Genomic DNA, 23,014 nt, shown 5'->3' with positions numbered 1-23,014 from the left:
AATGGGCATCGCCACTGTTAATCCTCTTGGCAAGAATTCAGTCCTTTAGCCGGAAGTAAATTCTGGTGAGCCACCCCATAGACTGGGGTAAGGGAGAAACTTCCTTCTCTTTCTGGGCGAGTTTGGCTTGGTCTCTGAAGTGGGGATATTCCTGGAGAGGTCCTGGTGATGATGAACATTGACTCCTCCTGAGAGGCCAGGCCTAGAACCCGGCAGGGAGATGGACCAGTAGAGGATCCTGAGGAAGAATCTGAGTTTGTGCAGTCATGGGAAGTGATGGTCTTTTGTTATTCTTGCCTTTCTTTATTCTGGAGTCATCAGTCATCACTCTTTAAATGTTATGGGCTGGTCTCTGCTGGGGTATGGGACACTGAAGAGAAGATTTTGTCTCACATTTGAGCCAGAGAAGCCAAAAGGAGAGCAGTGCCCTCTGTGAAACCCAAATACTGTCAACTGGAGTTGCCAGCAGCGGACAGCTGGGCCCGCGGAGCAGCAACCTCAGGGATCATTACAGGAGAGGCAGCAGTTTGGTTGCATGGAGGGAAGGACGGAGAGAAAGAATAGGAATAATTCTCCCTCTTGTCTTCCTTCCCTCTCTTTTCTTTCTTCCTTTTCCCCTCTTTCTGCCTTTTTTCTCTTCCTGTCCTCTCCTTTCCTCTCCTCTCCTCTCCTTTCCCTCCACCCACCTCCTCCATCTTTCCCTCCTTCTTTTTAAATAGGCAATGTAGTCACATGGTCCTAAATGAAAAAGTATAAATGAAAAAAGTATAAAAAGTATATACCCCAGATATCTCGTCAACCAATCCCCTACCCACCCTCATTACTAGTGTCTTTTCAATTCTTCCAGGGATATCCTATGAACACAAAAGCAAATATAAATATACATACAGTTGACCCTTGAACAATGCAGGGGTTAATCCACATATAATTTATAGTTGTCCTTCCACATCCACAGTTCCTCCACATCTGTGGATTCAAACAACAATGGACTGTGTAGTATTTTTTACTATTAAAAAATATCCCTGTGTAAGTGGCCCCGTGTGGTTCCAACCCGTGTTGTTCAAGCGTCAACTGTAATACATATATTGTTCTTTATTCTATAAAAATGGTAGCATAATCTACTTACTGTTCTGCATTTTAAAAAATCCATTTAACAATATACCTTAGATATTCTAGCATAGCAGTACATAAAAAGCTTCCTCATTAAAAAAAAAAAAAGCTAGATGGTACTTCATTGTATGGGAACATTATATTTTATTTAATCTTTTCCTTTCACCAACAGTGCATGTTTTATTTCCCATGTGGGTAAATATATCTATCAGAGAAATTCCTAGAAGTGGACTTGATGATTCAAAGGGTATGAACATTTGTAATTTTGATATATGTTGCCAAATTGAGGAGGGACCTATTCTTGAACACATATGGAATAGCACCCTGAAACATTCTCAGAAATAATTGGGAGGGGACTTCCCTGGTGGTCCAGTGGGTGAGACTCCACGCTCCAAATGCAGGGGTCTGGATTCAATCCCCGGTTGGGGAACTAGATCCTGCATGCTGCAACTAAGAGTTCACATGCCTAAATTAAGAGTCTGCATGCCATAACTAACAAGTCCTCACACCACAAATAAAGATCCCACATCCCGCAACTAAGACCCGGTGCAATCAATAAATCAATCAATCAATTTTTATTTTTTTAAAAAAGAGATAACTGGGAGAACCCATAAAGAAAATTTTTTCCTGGCAATTAATTGGTGGGACTTAGTGGCTTAGGCCTAAAAATTTGGGTTAAGATTATATCTCCTGAGTAAAGGTTACTTATTATTGTGACAGATACTGGCAGGTATCCTCCCAAATCCATTCTCCCCTTCTTTCGTAGCAGTAGAGAGTAAGCCAGGCAAATGGCCACCTGTTTTCTAGCTAGTTCGCAGCTAGATGTGGCCTTGTGACTAAGTCATCACCAATCAACTGTGAGTGGAAGTGAAGGATGCCACTTTGCCTCATTTGTTTAAAAAAAAAATCACTTGCTCTGGACTTCAACTCTATCCCCTTCTCACAAATGGAAACATGTATGGGTCATGCATGGCCCATCTTTGACCATGCAGATGAAGACAATGGCATTGAGGATGGCAGAACAATAAGATGGAAGAACTGGGACCCTTAATGCTTGTACATATTGGAAGGGCTCTGCCACCCTGGCTTGCTTACCTTGGGGTTCTTTTGTGAGAGAGAAATGAGCTTCCATTTTCTCTGAGTCATTATATTTTGGGCCCCTTTGTTATAGCAACTTAGCCTTTACTCTAACATCCATCCAATATTTTTTTAGAAATAGGCTCTTTCTTGGAGTGTTACCCTCAGTATTTAAGCCAAATTATTTACTATATATATTCTGCCTATTTAAGAGAACTTACGACGGCTAAGCAAGGACCCTCCATAGAGTAGGCAATCCCTTTCTTCCTTCTTTTTATAATAGTTTTTGAGCATGTACTATATAATAGGTACATTGCTAAGTGCTAGGTATACACTGGTGAGCAAAACAAACACTGCCACTGCCCTCATTGGACTTTCCAATCTGGTGGAAGAGACACATTATTTAAACAGTCACACAAATAAATATAAAGTTACAAAAGTAATGAGTATGAGGGAAAGTAATGTTAGAGGAGATTGGAGAGGAAGTCAGTGGCCAGATCATGCAAGGCCTTATGGGCCATGGTAAGGCTGAGTGGTCTGCACCAAAAAGTAGCTGCTGATAAAGCCAGTCTTCTGGTCAGATTGACTCTGCCCACATATCCTCATCCCATTTTATTCACTTAACAGATATTTATTAATCACCTAATTAGCTGATAGCCATGAGGGGGTCTTTCTGGTCTTGGGAAGACAAAGTGCTTAGGTCTTAGGAAAACCTTAGGCATCATTGTACATATTCCTTGGAAAAGGGAAATTCTCCAATGAAGGCTGGGGACTTAACTGGGAAGGCATGAGTTTCTGCTCACTGAAGGTGTTCAAGCAGAAGCAGGATTTTTGCCTTATAGAGAAATTAGATTTGGAATTCAGGGATAGAACACAAGGTTTGGGACCTCAATGCCAAACAATACACTCAAGGTCAGCAAGGGGTGGCAGAGGTGGAGCAGGAAACCGCAGCTTCACACAGTTAATTCTGAACTGGCTGTCCTTGCTAAGGCCTTCCCCTCTTCTGGGCTGAGGCCGGAACTGCTGCCATGTGCCCCATCAGCATCCCTTAATGAGCCCAGGCTTCACCCCTGCTGGTGCAGCCTGAGTTTAAGAAAGAATTTCCCAGGGCCTGCCAGCTGCATGTAGGTTTTTCCCCAGCCTCCAGGAAGCCCCAACTCAACCTCACCTTTCCTCAAAAATCTCCAGGAAGGCTAAGGAGGATGGTGGGTTTTCCATCAATATCACTATCCAGGGAACAGCAAGATGATGGAGTAGAAAGAAACCTGGATGGGAAATCTGGTTATAGATCCATCATGTTGACAAATCACTTTCCCTCTGTTTCCTAATCTGTAAGAAAGGATGTAGAAGGGGAGGGGGCTTCCCCTCCAAGACCGCTTTCTGCTCTAATACTTGATAGTGGGGTTTCTCAATGTTTAGTCCCCAGTCAAGCAGCAGGGAACTTGTTATAAATGCAAATGTTCAAGGTCCACCCCAGACCCATTGAATCAGAAGCTCTGGGGTGGCGCCTAGCAGTCTGTGAACCACTGTTCTATAGTCTGGTCTCCATGGTACCCAGTGCCTCCAGAGCCTGCACCCTGCCCCTGGCAGAACGTGTGATGGTATGGAAGCCTGCTGCTTAAGACTGTGCAGGATGTGCTTTGCACAGCTCCAGAAAGTACCCTTCACATTGCAGACATTCTAGATCTGTAGAGTTATTAAGACAATTTCCTGGAAGACAGCAGTCAAGTACCTTGAAGAAGGGACACATTTTTTTCCAATTGGATTGGAGGTGAAACTGGCAGGTTCTGGAATTTCAGGTTGGAAGCTGGAGCAGTCTGAGCTTAGCTGTAAGACCATCCTCATTTTCCAGCTTTCTGGGCATGAGCCACTGCTGCTGCTCTTACTATTTCAAAGCCTAAAAGGAGAGATTCCAGTGGAAACTTCCTCCTCTCACTGGCTTTCTCCTCCAGAAGGCATTTGCTTCAGGTCCAGTGATTCAGAATGGGAAAGGCCCTTAGAGACTTCCTTACCCAACCTCTTCATTTTACACATGAGGAAACTGAGGTCCAGAGAGGTTAAGCAATTTGCTGAAGGATACAGAGAATTAGTGGCACAGCCAGGAATAGACCTAGGTCTTTATTAGAGGTACATCTGCATTCAGGAGGGCTCCAGCCCCAATTCTGAGCATGTTTCTTTTGTGAATTCCACCTCCCACATCTACCTCCAACACACACACACACACACACACACACACACACACACACACACGCTCCCTCCCTCAGGCTCCCACTGCTCCCGCTGTCTCCCTCTCCAAACCAGATAAGAAGGAAGGATGTGAAACTCAGTCTTCCATAAAGCTCATGGGACTGAGGTCAGCTTTGAGGATAGTCTTGAGCATTAAAGAAGTTGCATTTTAATTGGCATCAAAGCCTCCAAAGGTAAAGAAAAGATCTGCTGGCTTATTTTAGGCATTTAGAGCAGCTGGGGAAGGCGTGCTGGGAATGAAAAGTTTCCAGACCCCTCTAACTCCCACCCACATATGGCCCAGTGAAGCCCACTCTGCCTGCCTAGGAGATTCCCAGGGCCTGTGCAGCCACCGCCCATTACCAACCCTGCCAAATTTGGGAGGCAGCAGATTTAATTCCTCAACTCAGCCCTGAGTCAGAGGTGGCCCAAGCAAGCTTCAGAGCTCAAGCCAATGCTGTTAGGGGTGAAATTGCAAACTTCTCTCCTCAGGCTCCAACCACATCATCCCTGAATTACTAAGGCCCAAAGCAGAGAATCAGAAATTCTCCGGCAGCCTCCATAGCAGGCTTCCTCCCAAGGGACAACAGTTTTTTTCTGTGACTCTGAGCCCCACACGGGGGAAGTGTTGTCCTTCCCTCCCTTGCTGAAGCATTTCTAAATTGGGGAGCAGATAGGGGAAGTCTGAGTTAGGGGGATGGGAGGAGAGAGAGGAACGGGTTTGCCTCAACCAAGCAACCATCTGGGACTTCTGGCTGTAAAAAGAGTCAATTCAGGTCACAGAACGAGCTCCCCAGGGCCCAAAGCCTCATGGGAGAATCATAGTATCACAGATTCGGGCCCCTGGAGGTGGTCCCAGCTAGTGCAGGCTTCATAGGATGGTATTCAATGTGTCAATTAACTCAACTGTTATACCCACAGTCCCTCCGCTCATTGTAGCTGCAGCCAAGGGTAGCCCTACTTTTACCACTTGATCTTACCCCCCTTTGGCTACAACTGACTGGGAAGCGGAAAGCTGAACTCAAGTGTAACAAATCCACAGGCTGGCCAATGACCTATAGAATGTGATGGCACAAAAAGAGGAGTTGGGATAACTATATTTCCCCATTTAGGAATTTAAACAGAGAAACGCTGAGAGAATGAGGTATTTAGCAGCAGGAGCAGATATTCAGGGGTTCTGATTTAGAGAGAACCAGGGGCAATTATGATGAGCAGGCAAAAGTTGTAAGAAAACAGAAATTATGAAGGATCAGAAGCTGTGAGTGGTGGGGACTTCCCTGGTGGTCCAGTGGTTAAGAATCCACCTTCCAATGCAGGGGATGTGGGTTCGATCCCTGGTTGGAGAACTAAGATCCCACGTGCCACAACTAAGACCTGATGCAGCCAAAAATAAATAAATGATAATTTAAAAAAAGAAGCTATGAGTGGCGATAGTATTGAGAAAATGGAGCAGACATGTAGATGTACAGACTACCTGAGTCACATTCACAGACCAGAGCCATGAAGGGCCATGGAAACCCTGTTGTTAAGGTTCCCTTGAGCCTCTTTAGATCCAGAGCAATTTTCCAGACTTTATGGCCCAATGACACAACAGGGGTCCTCTCCTTAGAGTCAATAGGAAGTCTGTCTCCTTTTCCATTTCTCTCTCTCACACTCACGTCAGACACACTACTTGAGATGAATTGAATGTTTCTTTATTCCCAACAACCAAAAGAATGAAGCACAGCCTAATCTCAGATTTTTAATAAATAGAATTATTCAACAGAATGAAGGGCAATGTTGAAAGAGCAAAATAAGATCACTTGCCATGCTTCTCCACTTAATAAAGTAACTACTGCTAACCGTAGTAGTTTTCAAGTATTAGACACATACTTCGGCATATCCTTGTACACATTTGGACACAACTGCAATTATGGTGAACATACATTTTGATTTTGACTTTTATTGGCTTATTGGGACTTTAGGAGGTATTTAGGAGAAGCATCGGGAAGCAATGAGGATTCAGGGAAGACCTCTACATTTCTGACCTGTGTCATTATATAGAACTATGTTGTTCTAGCCACATGTGGCTACTTAAATTTAAATCTAAATTAATTAAATGAGGTAAACTTTAAGTACCTCAGTTACTAGCCACATTTCAAGTGCTCAATAGTTACACATGGTTAGTTGCTACAATGTTAGCACAAACAGAGGACATTTCCATCATTGCAGAAAGTTCCATAAGACATTGGTATGAGATGTCCATTATCCTCTATCATAGGGGTAGGTAACTTTTTCCATAAAGGGCCAGATAGTTAACATTCTAAGCTTTGAAAGCCATATGGTCTCTGTCGCAGCTACTCAACTCTGCCACTTTAGCATGAAAGCAGCCAGACAAAATGTAAGCAAATGATCATGGCTGTGTTCCAATAAAACTTTATTTACAAAGAAAAGGCAGTGGGCCACATTTGGCCCTCACATTGCCTGTAGTACCCTTGCTCTATCTACCACGTCACCCTATTTGCTTGCTTCACAGCACTAAGCCTTTTGTAAGAATTACTTCTTTATTTTTGAATTGTCTTTCTCCCCACATTAGACTATAAGCTCCATGAGGTGAGCGCAGAGACTGTGTCTATTTTGCTCATCACAGTGAATTCCATACTGACAACACATGCTTAATTAATATTTGTTGACTGAATGAATGAATAATGTATTGCCCTTTACTGGACTAGGGAACACCAGAGAAGGAACAATTTTTTAGAGAAGATAATGAATTCCCTTAGGGACATGCTAGTTGTACTATAATTTATTTTTGTTATTCTCTTTGGAGTACCTTTCACCTTTAGCCTTCTTTAAGCCTCATTAGTCTGGAAGTCAATGACATTTTTCAGGAGCCAGAAGAGTTAGCGTTTTTTGGACTCACTCCCTGGAAGGCTGTAATCAGAGGCCCAGCCATGGGGGAGATTCCCTGGGGCATCAGCCACGAACCAAAGGGGCAGGAAGAGGACTTGGGCCTGGCCTGGCCCTACTGCACATTTGTCAGTGTTGGCTCCAACAACTTAGATCCTTTCCCATTCTGTTTGGACTGAGTGAAGTAGAAAGACCAAATCTGTGACCCAAGGGATTATTCAAAGCAGAATTTTCCAAAATTTCAGTCATTCAGTCATGTGCTCCCTTCGCAGTTTTTACTGCATTTCCATACCACCTGAAAACATGTTTACTGAATATTTCCAACCGTTTCAAAATCTCTAACATGTTTTTGCATAACTGAATCACTTTGCTGTACACCTAACACTAACACAACATTGTTAATCAACTATAATATAAAATAAAAATTTTAAATTAATTAACTAAAGTAAAAATAAATTTAAAAAAATCTTTAACATGTTTAAATTAGATTGGGTCACTCCTTGCTCAAAAACTCCAGTGACTTTCCAACTCAGAATTAATTCTAGAGCTCTTACCACAGCCTACAAGGACCGTGCAGTCCAGCGCCTGGATCCTTCTCTGACCTCATTTCTGCCACTCATTCAGTCCACTCCAGCCACATTGACCCCCACCTATTCCTCAAACATTCCAAGCCAGCTGCTGCCTCAGAGCCTTGCTCCACCTCCCCAGAAGGCCTCACTCCTCACAGTCATCTCCCAGAAATGCCTTTCTTGACCACCTTATATAAAATAGCAGCCTGCCAATGCAGGAGACATGGGTTCGAGCCCTGGCCCGGGAAGATCTCACGTACCACGGAGCAACTAAGCCCGTGAGCCACAACTACTGAACCTGCCCTCTAGAGCCCGTGAGCCACAACTACTGAAGCCCACGCACCTAGAGCCGGTGCTCCGCAACGAGAAGCCACCGCAGTGAGAAGCCATGCACCTCAACGAAGAGTAGCCCCCGCTCGCCACAACAAGAGAAAACCCGTGCGCAGCAACAAAGACCCAATGCAGCCAAAAATAAATAAATAAATAAATTTATAAAATAGCAGCCTTCTTTGCTCTTAACAAATACATTTTAGAATCAGCCAGAAAAATTTCACACACACACACACAAATAAGCAAACAAAACCCTGTCCATATATTGTTTGGGATCGCATACATTTCTAGAATAATTTAGGAGAACTGACACCTTTATAATATCGAGTCTTCTTCCTATAATGCTATATCTATTCATTTGTTTAGGTTTTATTTTATTTTTTTCATTAAAGTTTTACAATTTTCTTGATAAAGTCCAGGAACACAGCCTTTGTTAGATTTGTTTCTAGATGCATAAAATTATGTTGCTTTTGTAAAGGGTATCTTTTTTTAAAAAAATTACATTAGAAAATGTTTATTTCTGGTATATCATTTTAATATCTGTGTGCCAATTGTTATGACCTCATTTTTATGTTTAACATTTATTTGTGCCTTCTCTCTCTCTCTTTTTTTTTTCCTGATGAGTCTTACTGGTATTAGAAAGGTGTTAAAGACCTACTAGCACCCAACAGACACTCTTTTTTGGTGTAATCAAGAGTGTTGAAAAGGGGTGAAAAGAGTAATAATTAAATATTATTTAATGCTGGTGTTTATGTGGAATCATTAAATCATTTTATGTCCCACCAAGGCTATCTGGCTACCATACTGGGAAACACTGATTTTTAAAAATTTCACAACCACAGTGAAGTACCTTTTTAGTTATCTGTTGCTTTGGCTCACCTCTGGACCTGTCTTTAGCTCAGGAGGTGATAGATGGATGCTGAGCTGGGAGACGTGGGTGTGGAGGGTGCCCCAGAGAAGTGGGGGACCCCAGAGTCTGGATAAGCTGAGGGGCCTCCCTCCCTACCCCATCCTGCTGCCCACATTGCTTCTATGAGCAGCTGTGCACATGGAGGTATCCCCCAGGGAATGTTTCCGGGGGTGGAGGGGGCAGCCAGTGAGGGCCTCCCTGACTCCTGGGAGGCAGGAAATGGGGGCTTCTTAGAACCGTAGAGGTTTCCTGGAGGCCTATGAGAGCTGAGCCCATCTGGTGTTCTACAGCTTGCTTTTTGGTGGTGTTTGGAACCTGGAGGAGGGAGGTCCCTCTGGGGACATAACCTCACTAGTTGTAAATGCTGAGGCCCTGGGGATGTTCGTGTTGGGCTGGAGAAGGAGGCTTTCAGCTGCAGCTCTTCCTCTCTCACTGCTGGTCATCACAACCCCACACCCCTGCACCCTGGGCAGTCTTTGCAACCTGTGCTTGTCAAATCAAACTACGTCTTCTGAGAAATGTGATCATTTTGAGGGCTCCTTCTCTGAGAAACCCTTGAACTGAGGAAGGCAGGAAGCCGCAGGCTTCTGGGTGGGCAGAGCCTACCTGGGTTACCCACCCCCTACCTCAGAGGGGAGCGCAGCTGTTCTGAGTCATCAAAGAAGCCTAACAAATAACACCTTCTTGCATGTTAACACCATCAAAGGGGTCGGTGAAGGCCAGTTTATAGCTGGCTTGAGGGCGCTGAAAAGAATACAGACTTTGGGGCTAGGAGGCCCAGGTTCCAGCTCTGGCTCTTTCACCTCCTGGCCCTGCTTCTCAGATGACCTCTCTCAGCTGTGAAAGCCAAATGACATCATGCTCGAATGTGTGATCCCATTTTTTAAAATTTTGCATACGTGAGTATAATGTAACCTAAAAAAGCTTGTGTTTGTATATGCTATATTAATTATCGTACCGCTAGCTGCGGCAGCAAATAAATCCGCAAACGTATAAAGACCCAAACATAATAGAATTTCATTTCTCACTCACGTTAAGTTCATGGTTGTTTGGCAGGTGGCCCTTTTCCCCTCAGTGATTCAAAGACCGTTCCTTTCATTTTGTGGTTCTGTCGTCCCCCAGAGCTTCAGCAGGCAGGAGAACAGGGTGTGGAAGAGTCACGCTCACTTCCTGAAAGCTTTGGCCCAGAAATGACACACGTCCTTTCTGCTTACATTCCACGGGCAAAAAACGATATGCATGGTCACACCTGGGCGCAAGGATGGCTAGAAAATGTAATCCCTGCCCAGGTAGCTGCTCCTGGCAACAATTTGTATCAAGGAGAAGGAACTGAAATTCTGGAGGACACGCCAAGTATGCAAAGAAAAAGTTTGGAGAATATACACTAACCTATTAACAGTGATTACCTCTGGGGAGTAAGATTAGAAAAGATGGAGAGTCTTTCACTTTTTACTTTAAACAAGTAATATTTTATGAACACATATCAATTATATAATTAAGAAAAGAACGACGGGCAGGTTCATTGGAAATTTCCGAGCAAATACATGTTATGTGTTGTTACGTTTATTATTGTTCTCTTGTCCAGTCCTAGAGTCAGAAAATACCACGTAAGGAAAGAAGGCCTCTCTTACATGTCCTTCATTAGAGGCAGACAGGTGTTAGGGTAGGGGTGGCATGGGGGAGAGCAGAGATTTTTTCCCTTAAAAATGTGTTTAACCCATTGTATAGCACAGGGAACTATACTCAGTATCATAGATAGATAGATAGATAGATAGATAGATAGATAGATAGATAGATAGATAGATAGATAGATAGATAGAGATACATCAAACTGAATCACCTTGCTGTACACCAGAAAGTAACACAACATTGTAAATTAACTATACTTCATTTAGGAAAAAAATTCTTTTTAAAGTTAGGTGACTTGCTCGTAGTCATGAAGCTAGCAGAATCCAAACCCAAATCTGAGTCCAGACCCAAGCAGAATTTTTTACAACCTGAACTGTCTCTCAGCTAACGAGAAATACCCCACATTTTCTGCAATAACTGAATTTCTTACCAGATCCTCACATTAAAAAGGAAAACGTAGAGAGATCCTGTGTGACATCCATTCCTGATATACACTGGGGGCAGCATTTAGAGATGTTTCTGAGTAATTTAAGATTGCTTATAGCCAAACTCTTCAGAAAATGTCTCATTGATAAATAATTGGCATATTTGCTCGGCATAGATGTAGAACACATCTATATTGTAGAGCACACTTCCAAAAAGAAAAGAAAAAATAAAGGACTTTTACACCTAACCCCAGACATTGACGTCCTGTTTTGGCGTTAGAAAGTATTACTTTTTAAAACTTCTTTGATATAATTTGGACCCTCTGAACTACGGCAGCACTGTCCTGGAGTGCTGATGGATGCTCCTGGGGGGAGTGTGATGAGCTTGATGGAAACAGAAGAATCATTTTGAATGCAACATAGCAGGTCTTACCTGTTAACCTGAGAGCCTGAGTCTTTTAAACTTTTGAAGACAAGGCATAGTAGGAAACACCTCCCAAGGAAGCTAAAATGGAAAATATTTCGCAAATGGCTTTTGGTACATGCTCTGATCTGCAGATTCAATCATGGAGGAGAGAGTGTTCTCCAAACCATTACTATAATTCAGTGCAAGATGTTTGTAATGTTCTTTGAATAGTGGAAAAAATTTTTTTTCACAAAAGACCAGGCAAGTTTGTTGGTAGCTGCTCTCCTTTTCTCATTTCATTACAGTTTTCCCTATTCAGTGTTTCACCATGTGTGTTTTACTTGTAAGGTCGTAACTCAGTTAAAGCATTCAAGCACTTCAACCTTGTACATTAAAGGCTATCATCAATAAATTCAAATGGGGTTTAAAAATTTGTTTAATATTTGTACCAAAGGAAACTTTAGAGAGGATACAAATTTAGGAAGCTATGGAGTGGTACACTCATACAGACCTACAGGGAAACACTCCATACGCATTTCTATAAATACACAGTGTATTTACAACATGTGTAAAAACATAAATGTAGTTCTCAAAAAACTGAGATGCCATGTCTTAATTCTTTGCCAGATGGAAAGGCCACTCAGATTTTCTAATTTTGTTTGAACACAAATTATTTAACATTTTGCATGTAGTGAATAAGAGGTAATCCTATATATACACTACCAAACGTAAAATAGATAGCTAGTGGGAAGCAGCCGCATAGCACAGGGAGATCAGCTAGGTGGTTTGTGACCACCTAGAAGGGTGGGATAGGGAGGGTGGGAGGGAGGGAGATGCAAGAGGGAAGAGATATGGGAACATATGTATATGTATAACTGATTCACTTTGTTATAAAGCAGAAACTAACACACCCTTGTAAAGCAATTATACTCCAATAAAGATGTTAAAAAAAAAAAGAGGTAATCCTTAGCATGAAAGGGAGAAGGAAAAGATTTACAATCAATACTGTGTAGAAGGAAAGCAAAATTACAAATGCCAGCCTGCTCTGCATTTGGGTACTGGAGGGACAGGGGGTCAGATGAGGAGGGAATAGAAGGAGAGAAAGAACAGGAGGAGAAAGAAAGGAGGATCTGTGAAGGATGCAACCATTCCTAGGACCCCCAACAGGTGATAGTCTCTGAGGAAGAGGAGAGAAATCTGGGTCTGAATCATTTATTCATTCAATAAATTGTTATTGTGTGTCTACTACAGGCCAGGATTCTTCTAGGCACTAGAAATACAGCATTGAACAAACCAAAATCTCTATTTTCTAGAAGAAGGAGACACAAGAAACAAATGAAGCCAGAAGTATATGATGTATCAGGTGGTGAGAAGTGCTTTAGCTAAAACTAATGCAGGGTGAGGGAGATAGGAAGTGCAGAGGAGAGGAGTGGAAGAGTATTATTTTATGTAAGGTAAAGAGTATTTATTTATGTAAGGAATGTGTATTTATGTAAGGTATTTATGTAAGGAATGTGTATTTATGTAAGGTAGTTATTTATGTAAGGAATGTGTATTTATGTAAGGTAAAGAGTATTTATTTATGTAAGGAATGTGTGTGTTTTTTTTATGTAACTGGTCTCATGGTCAAGAAGGACCTCACTGGTAAGGAGCCTTTTGAGCAAAGGCCTGAAGAGACCCTTGTGAGCTAGCATGCAAACAATGAAATAGTTATCATTGCAGAGGATGCTGTTGGTTGTCCAGCCAACATCCAGATATTCCTCCCTTCTCTCTAACAGAACCCCTCTCCACTTGCCAGGATGCAACCTCATGACCAGGAGAAAGCTGGACTCCATCTCTAACTCCAGAGGTGGATCCCAATTTGTCTAAGCCAGTCCTGGCAACTCAACCTCAGTTACCAGTGACGAGTTCAAGAAGCCAGGCTTAAGCCAGTTAACACAGGGAATCCCCCTGGTCACTGTCATTGGTCCAGGGGCAGGCACATAACCTAAGCTGGCCTAAGCAGATTGAAAGAAGGGATTTATGTTTCTGTTGGGGGCGAGGGGGAGGAGGTTTGTTCTCTGTTGTGATGAATGTGAACAAGGAAGCATGTTGTCACAGTTGCTCAGGACATGGTGACACGGCCATCTCCAGACAATGAGGGAAGCCAGGCTACAGACAAAGCCAATACAAAGGAGAGAGCAGAGCTAGAACTGCAGAGAAACAGAGTCAGAGCCCCGATTATCCCATGCCTGGAGGCTGCTCTACTTCAAGCCTTCCTATTATAGAAGATGAAGAATCTCCTTACTGTTTATGCCAGTTTGAGTTAAGTTTTCTGTTCCTTGGTACTTAAAGGTTCTTAACTGTGACAATAAAAATAATAGCAGCTAACATTTCTTGAGCATTACCTTGTGCCAGGCCCAGTCCTTCAATTTATAATTTCATTTGATGTTCTCAACAATCTTATGAAGCAAAAAAACTATGTCCTTATTTGTAAGATGTAAGTGACTTTCCCCAAGATCATATGGTTAGTAAGTGGCAGAAGCAAAACCTTTCACAGCTCAGTGCCTGCACTCATAATCACTATGATAGTTCAATCAATATGCGAGGCAGAGAAATAAAAAGAGGAAGGATTATGTGAAGAAGCCAGAGGAAGAGGCAGGGGAAAATCAAGTTGCTGCTGTAAAAAAGGGGGAGAGGCAAAAACCAACACAAGGGCTTCCCTGGTGGCGCAGTGGTTGAGACTCTGCCTGCCAATGCAGGGGACAGGGGTTCGAGCCCTGGTCTGGGAAGATCCCACGTGCCGCGGAGCAACTAGGCCCATGAGCCACAATTACTGAGCCTGCGCGTCTGGAGCCTGTGCTCCGCAACAAGAGAGGCCACGATAGTGAGGGGCCCACGCACCGCGATTAAGAGTGGCCCCCACTTGCTGCAACTAGAGAAAGCCCTCGCATAGAAACGAAGACCCAACACAGCCATAAATAAATAAATAAATAAATAAATAATTAAAAAATAAAAACAAACCAACACAAGTCCTCCATGGAGGAAATGTACTATACATTAATAATTACATGACAAGGCTATGAGTGATGCATGTCTTAAGAGCTTATAGTCAACGACTAGGTGGGAGAAATGAATCACTTCAAGGACATCTATCCAGGAACATCTCCTGTAAGGAAGCCTATGAACTAGCCTTGATGCATGGGTGTGATTATGTTAGGTGAGGAGAAGAAGGCCTTTCCGATACATGGAAAGGGGTGAACAAAGGCAGGGAGGTGAGGGTCCTTTGGAGATTTTCCTGGTTTGGTGGGAAATTTTGGGAACTAAATCTGGAATTTAGATGGGGGCTAGATCCATAGATGACAGTCTGCTGAAGCACTAATCCTTTATGCAGATTTTTTCCATTTTTGAACTCAAAGAAGAGAATACGAATTTTGATAGGTCCAGGGGTAGGATTATTCTCCCCACGTTACCAGTGGGGTAACCCAGGTCCAGTGCCAGAAGGACCTGCAGAGGGGTCATCCCACCCAGAGACAGAGCAGCACAAGACGCCCAGTGTTCTGCCGAGGACTGTGCCCCCCACCAACCGAGCACCCACCCACAGCAAAACCAAGTCTACGGTTAGAAACCACCAGGACAACAGCTGTGACTCAGCCCCATAGCCGGCCCCCAAGGAAACCTTTGGAGGGAACTCTGGGAACAACCATCCAGGCTGAGAGAAGGTATCTGACTTGCACGATGGTTAAGAGCAAAGACTCTGGAGTCAGACAGGCCTGGTTTTGAATCTGTTTCATGACTTCGGATGATACCTTAGGCAAATTAAATAACTTCTCAGAGCTTTAGTTTCCTCATCTGTAAAAGAAACTGGAGAACAGTACCTACCTCATAGGATGGTTAATGAGGTCTGAATGAGGTCATGTAATGCATATTAAGAATTTAGCACAACGTCTTTTCCAGAGAGGGTTCCATAAATGTGAGTTTGAGGGTGGTACAATGTGATGTAGGCCCTAGAGTCAGACAGACTTCCAGAGGTCAAATCCTGGCTCCAGTACAACTACTGTATTTCATTAATTCTGTAATGTATGCTCCCCACCCCCACCCCCTTATTTTAAACATCTCTGCATCAAAGCATCTTAGCACTGTAACGTGGTTTAATTGCCAATGTCTCTTAGCAGTACAAGAGACAATAGTGAGACTTACAATCAACGTCTTACATTGGGCAGATAACAATCTTCTGGTACTTCAGTTTCTTCAGTTGTAAAATGGGGATAACAATAGTATTTACTTTACAATGTTGTCAGGAGGGGTAAATTAGATTTATTCTGCAAATTTCTGTCACATAGTGAGGGCTTAATAAATTCCATGCATTGCTACTATCTTTATGACTATTACCTAAATGAGATAATGGGGGTGGTGGGAGTCACATGGGCTGAGGTGCCAGAGGCAGAAGCAGCCCGAGGGGGTGTGCAGAAGTGAAGGTAAGTATCAGAGGGGCAGTGTCAATTCTCAGATTCAGGAGGGGAGTGTGAGGAACAGTAGGAAGCCACACAAGAAGCCAATGGGGTGTAAGGTGGATCAGGGCATTTGGTTTTCAGATGAAGACTGGAAACAACGCTGGGGTACCCAGGCCCAGTGGGGATGGGATGGTGAGTTAAAAGGGCTGGTCAGGCTGGGCTGCTCCTCTACTTGATTTCTTTGAACTCTCATGTTCTCTAACTATAATAGCCATCATTTATTAAGTGCCACCATGTGCCAGGCACTGTGCTAGTTGATAAGTCCTATCTCATAAAATCCTGTTGTCAACTCTATGAGATAATTTTATTAGGTCGATTTTATAGAAGAAACCAAAGCTCAAAGAGGTGCTTTAACGTGTTCAAAGTCACATGGCTATTATGAGCCAGAGCTGGAATTTGAATCAGGTTTTTTGACTTTACATCCAGTCCTGAAGTCCCCTTGCTATACTGCCTCTTGAACTACACTCTCCACCATCTCTCCATGTGTTGACAAGTAATTTTCCTCTCTCCTCACTTCCACTCCTCCTTCCTCCCCCTACAGGTCTCCACCTCCCCGGCCCACAAATGCCAAGCTCACAAGTCATCTGTTTTGCCAAAATTCTGTTCTGATTTGATAAACTCTGGCCGGGCCAGCTCACTCAGCATGATTCAGCCAGAGAGAATAGCGAGGCTGCATGCTTGGCATACCCATCGTCTGAGCTCAGGCAGAATGGGCGGCGCAGGAACCTCAGCCTGACAGATGGCTCCACTCGGCTGTCTCCCCGGGCCCGATGCCAGGGGCAGCGCTCGCTCTCTGCAGGGGGGTGGGTGGGCGCCAGGTCCTGTGATTCTCACATGCGTGGCTGTGTGTGCGTGCCTGTGGTTACATATGGAGCATGCGTGGGCCAGGCTGTGTGCCACCCAGGCCGCATATTTGTATGTGGCCGGTTTGTGTGTGCATGTGTATCTGTGTGCATGCAGATGAATGGGTATGTGTGTGCCTGGCTGCGTGTTTCTGGGTGTGCATGTTGTGTGTATGCAGAGGTGTGTGTGCATTTGAATTTTGAGTTTGCATTCATTCTGGTATGTGTGCTCAAGAACGTGAAATGTTGAGAGGGACAGAGAGAAAGAGAGAGAGGACGGTCCTATGCCTTGAGAAGTCAGCCTTTTGAACGTCCCTGTTTGCGGTGGAGAGCTCCTGCACACAGCCCCCTCCAGCTCTCTCCTCATCCCAGAACTGAGTGACATGAGTCGCAATCATCCCATTCCCCATGGGAAGTCATCCCATTCCCAAGGTGAAGTTTAAGCTCTGAACTGAGCTTCAGGTTTCTGAAAACAACTTCCTGGCTACGGTTTCTCTCGAAGGTAGAGGTACTTAAATTCTTGTGAATCCGGCCCCCTCTGAAAATCTGTTAACTAGAATGGATCTCCTTTTAAGGAAAATATCCTCAAAACATATAATTTCACATATCATACAGAGAGCTCAAGGGGCCCTCCAAAGCCTATTGTGGACCTCTCTGGGGGGGAGAATTCTTAGGGTTTGGAAGGGTTGAAATAGAACCAGGAGAGAGAGATTCCCTGGAGGCTAACAGTGAATGAAATTTTTTAAATGAGGGAGTGATCATTAGTGTCAAGGGCTAGAAACAAGTCAAGTAAGGGGAAGATTGATGTAAAATCATGCAAAATCAAAAGATAGAAAGAAAACTATAAGGAAATATGAAATACACAAAACACTAACCAGAGTTATTACTATAGGGGAATTATGGGAGTTTTTATATTCTTTTTCACATGTGTTATCTAAATATTCCCAGACCAATCCAATGAGTGTGTACCAAATTCGCACAATAAGAGAGAATACCTGGCGGAAATTGTGGAGGCTATTGGAATAGACGACTTCCACTTCCAGCCAAGATGGCATAACAGGACTGGATTTAACCTCTTGCCTAAAATAATTATAAAACAAGACAAAATATATGAAATGACTGTTTTCAGATATTGGACAACAAGCAATGGAGGGCACTGATTCCTGAAAGAGGGAGGAAAAAAAAGGAGTCCTAATACTAGAAATATATACTAGATAGGACTAACAGATTAGACACTGAGGAAGAAAATACAGACATATCTCAGAGATACTGGAGGTTCAGTTCCAGACCACCACAATAAAGTGAGTATCTCAATAAAGCGAGTCACAAGCATTTTTTGGTTTCCCAGTGCATATAAAAGTTATGTTTAGGGCTTCCCTGGTGGCGCAGTGGTTGAGAGTCTGCCTGCCAATGCAGGGGACACGGGTTCGAGCCCTGGTCTGGGAAGATCCCACATGCCGTGGAGCAACTGGGCCCGTGAGCCACAACTACTGAGCCTGCGCGTCTGGAGCCTGTGCTCCACAACAAGAGAGGCCACGATAGTGAGAGGCCCGCGCACCGCGATGAAGAGTGGCCCCCACTTGCCGCAACTAGAGAAAGCCCTCGCACGAAACGAAGACCCAACACAGCCAAAATAAATAAATAAAGTGAAAAGAATCAAATTAAAAAAAAAAAAAGTTATGTTTACACTCTACTGCACTCTACTAAGTGTGCAATAGCATTATGTCTAAAAAAAACAATGTACATACCTTAATTAAAAATCACTTTATTGCTAAAAAAATGTTAACCATCATCCGAGCCTTTGGCAAGTCATATTGGTTACATCAAAGATCACTGATCACAGATCACCGTAACAAACATAATTATGAAAAACTTTGAAATATTGTGATAATTACAAAAATGTGACACACAGACAGGAAGTGAGCAAATGCTGTTGGAAAAACGTCATCAATAGAATTTCTTCATGCAAGGTTGCCACAGACCTTCAATTTGTAAAATGCACAATATCTGTGAAGCACAATAAAATGACGTATGAATGTATTAGTGAATTTGAAAACATAACAATAGAAATTAAACACAGGAAAAAACACTGAAAAAAATATGGAGCATCACTGAGCTACTAGAAAACTTCCAGGGGCCAAATATATGTATAATTTGAAATCCTGAAAAAGGATGATAAGAGGACCGAAGAAATATTTAAAGAATGAATGCCCAAAATTTTGCACATTTGATGAAAGCTGTAAACCCACACACAGATCCAAGAAGCTTATGAACCCCAAAGCAGAAGAAATATGTAGAAAACACACTAAGGATCAGTATCTCAAAAATATATCAGCACTCTTACATTCATTGCAGCTTTATTCACAATAGCCAAGATACGGGTACAACCAAAATGTTTATTAATGGGATACTATTCGGCCTTAAAAAAGAAGGAAATTCTGCTATTTGTGACAATATGGATGAACATGGAGGACATTAGTTTAAGTGAAATAAGTCAGACACAGAAAGACAAATACTGCATAACATCACTTACATGTGGAATCTAAAAAAACTTGAACTCATAGAAGCAGAGTAGATCAGCAGTTTCCAGAGGCTGGAGAGAGGGGGAAATAAAGAGATGTTGGTCAGGGGCTTCCCTGGTGGCGCAGTGGTTGAGAATCCGCCTGCCAATGCAGGGACACCAGTTCGATCCCTGGTCCGGGAAGATCCCACATGCTGCAGGGCAGCTAAGCCCGTGTGCCACAGCTACTGAACCTGCACTGTAGAGCCTGCAAGCCACAACTACTGAGCCCATCTGCCACAGCTACTGAAGTCTGTACACCTAGAGCCCGTGCTCTGCAACAAGAGAAGCCACTGCAATGAGAAGCCTGCACACCGCAACAAAGAGTAGCCCCTGCTCGCCGCAACTAGAGAAAGCCCACGCACAGCAACAAAGACCCAGCACAGTCAAAAATAAAATAAATAAAATTGAAACAAAAAAAAAAGAGATGTGGGTCAAAGGATGCAAAGTTTCAGGTGTACCAGGATGAATAAGTTTTGGGGATGTAATGTACAGCATGGTGACTATAGTTAATAACACTATATTGTATATTTGAAATTTCCTAAGAGAGTAGATCTTAAAAGTGTTGTTGTCATCACGCACACACACACACACACACACACACACACACACAAAAGGTAACTATGTGAGGTGATGGAGTTGTTAATTAGCTTGATTTTAGTAATTATTTCACAATATATATGCATATCAGAACATCACATTGTACACCTTAAATATTTACAATTTTCATTTGTCAATTATACCATAATAAATCTGGAGAAAAAAAGAAAACACACTAAGGTACAGCATAATACTTATACCAATGATAAAGAAAAAAGTCTTCAAATGGTTAGAGAAAAAAACATGTTGCATACAGAGGTATAAAGATAATGACAACAGATGTCTCATATGAAATGATGCAAGCCACAGGAGAGTAACATTACATTTTTAATGTGCTGAAAAAAAAGTGTCAACCTAGACTTCCACACCTAGAAAAATCTCTCTCAAAAATAAAGGAAATCAACATTTACTATGAAGCCACAGTTATGAAGGGATGGTGGTATTGGCCATATGATGTCACTTGTATGTGGAATCTAAAATATGACACAAATGAACTTATCTATGAAACGGACTCACAGACATAGAGAACAGACTTGTGGTTGCCAAGGGGGTAGGGGGTGGGAGAGAGATGGATTGGGAATTTGGGATTAGCAGATGCAAACTATTATATATAGAATGGATAAACATAAGGTCCTACTGTATAGCCCAGGGAACTATATTCAATATCCTGTGATAAACCATAATCAAAAAGAATATGAAAAAGAATATATATATGTATAACTGAATCACTTTGCTGTACAGCATAAATTAACACAACAGTAATTAATAAAACATTTAGTTGTAACTCAACTATACTTGAATAAAATAAATTTTTAAAAAAGAGATGATGGTATTGGCACGAAGATACACATTTAGATCAATGGAACTGAAATAATAGTCTAGAAGTAAAACCTTACATTTATGGTCAAGAACAATTCAGTGGGGGAAAGGATAGTCTTTTCAGCAAATGGTGCTGAGACAATTGAATATCCACATGCAAAAAAATTAACTCAGGCATTTACTTTACACTATACACAAAATGTATTCAAATGGATCATATACCTAGATGTAAGAGCTAACATTATAAGACTTCTAAGAGAAAATGTAGGAGAAAATCTTCATGGCCTTGGGTTGGGTAAAGAGTTTTTAGAATGACATTAAAATCATGAACCTAAACGAAAAACTGATAAATTGGACTTTATCAAAATAAAAAACTTTTGTGCCTCAAAGACACCATTAAGAAAATGAAAAGACAAGCCATAGGTTAGGATAAAATACTTGCAAATAATACATCTGATAAAGGACTTGTATCTAAAATATATAAAGGGGCTTCCCTGATGGTGCAGTGGTTAAGAATCCGCCTGCCAATGCAGGGGACATGGGTTCAAGCCCTGGTCTGGGAAGATCCCACATGCCGCGGAGCAACTAAGCCCGTGTGCCACAACTACTGAGCTTCCGCTCTAGAACCCGTGAGCCACAACTACTGAGCCCATGTGCCACAACTACTGAAGCCTGTGCGCCTAGAGCCTGTGCTCTGCAACAAGAGAAGCCACCTTAATGAGAGGCCTGCGCACCGCAACGGAGAATAGCCTCCTCCGCTCGCTACCACTAAAAAGAAAGCCCGCATGCAGCAACGAAGACCCAAGGCAGCCAAAAATAAATAAATAGATAAATAAATTAAAATATATATATATATAAAGAACTCTTAGAACTCAATAATAGAAACAAACCAATTTTGAAATTGGCAAAAAATTCTGAGAAACATTTTACCAAAGAAGATAAACAAATGGCTGATGAGCACGTGAAAAGATGCTCGATATCATTTGTCAATCGTGTGCAAATTAAAACCACAATGAGAAGCAAATGATGTACTCACCAAAAGGGCAATAATAAAAAAGATATGCAACACCAAGTGTTGGGGAAGATGTGCAGAAATTGGAACCCCCTGCATTGCTGGTGGGAATGTGCAATAAAATGGTACAACCACTTTGGAAAACAATTTTTCTGTTTCTCAAAAAGTTAATCACAAACTTACCACACAACACAGAAATTCTATTTATATAAATCTACCCAAGATAAATGAAAACTTATGTCCACACAAAGACATGTATGCAAATTTTCATAGCAGTATTATTCATAAGGCCAAAAATGGAAACAATCTAAATGTTCATCAATTGGTGAATAAACAAAATGTGGCATATCCATGTAATGGAATATTATTATTTAAAAGGAATGAACTATTAATACATACTACAACATGGATGAACCTCAAAAACATGCTAAGTGAAAGAAGCCAGAAGTAAAAACTACCTATATGATTCTATATATATGAAATACCTAGAAAGAGCAAACTTAAAGAGATAGAAAGTAGATTAAATGGTTGCCTAGGTCTGAGGTAGAAGTGTAGATTAATTATTAAATGGGCATTGGGGAACTTTTTAAAGTGATGGGAAATGTTCTAAAATTGGATTACAGTGATTATTGCACAAATCTACTAATTTACCAAATCACTGAAATTTTACATTTCCAATGGGTGAATTTTGTGGTACTTAAACTATACCTCAATAAACCTGTTTCAAAGAAACAAAGAAGAAATAATTTTGGACATAAAAAAGTTGAAAAAAGTCATTATCAGCAAACCAGCACTAGAAAAAAGGTTAAAGGAACTACTCCAGCAAAAGGAAAATCATACCAGGTGGAAATCTGGATCTACACAAAGGAATAAAGAGTACTAGAAATAAAAATATATGAGTGTATTAGTTATCTATTGCTGTGTAACAAATTACTCCAAACCTTAATGGCTTAAAACAACAAACATTTATCTCACTGTCTCTATGGGTCAGTCTTGGGAGACAATTCTCCATTGCATATCTGCACATCTTGTATCAACTTTGTTCCATACTATCTTTTTAAGGATGTTTGTATAGTAAAGAGCCTAGGAGGATGGAGAAGGTGTCTTCCTCCATGGC

This window comes from Balaenoptera borealis, assembly GCF_965194805.1.
Source record: "Balaenoptera borealis genome assembly, chromosome: 11".
Lineage (NCBI taxonomy): Eukaryota > Metazoa > Chordata > Mammalia > Artiodactyla > Balaenopteridae > Balaenoptera > Balaenoptera borealis.
Note: the sequence above shows the minus strand (reverse complement) of the source record.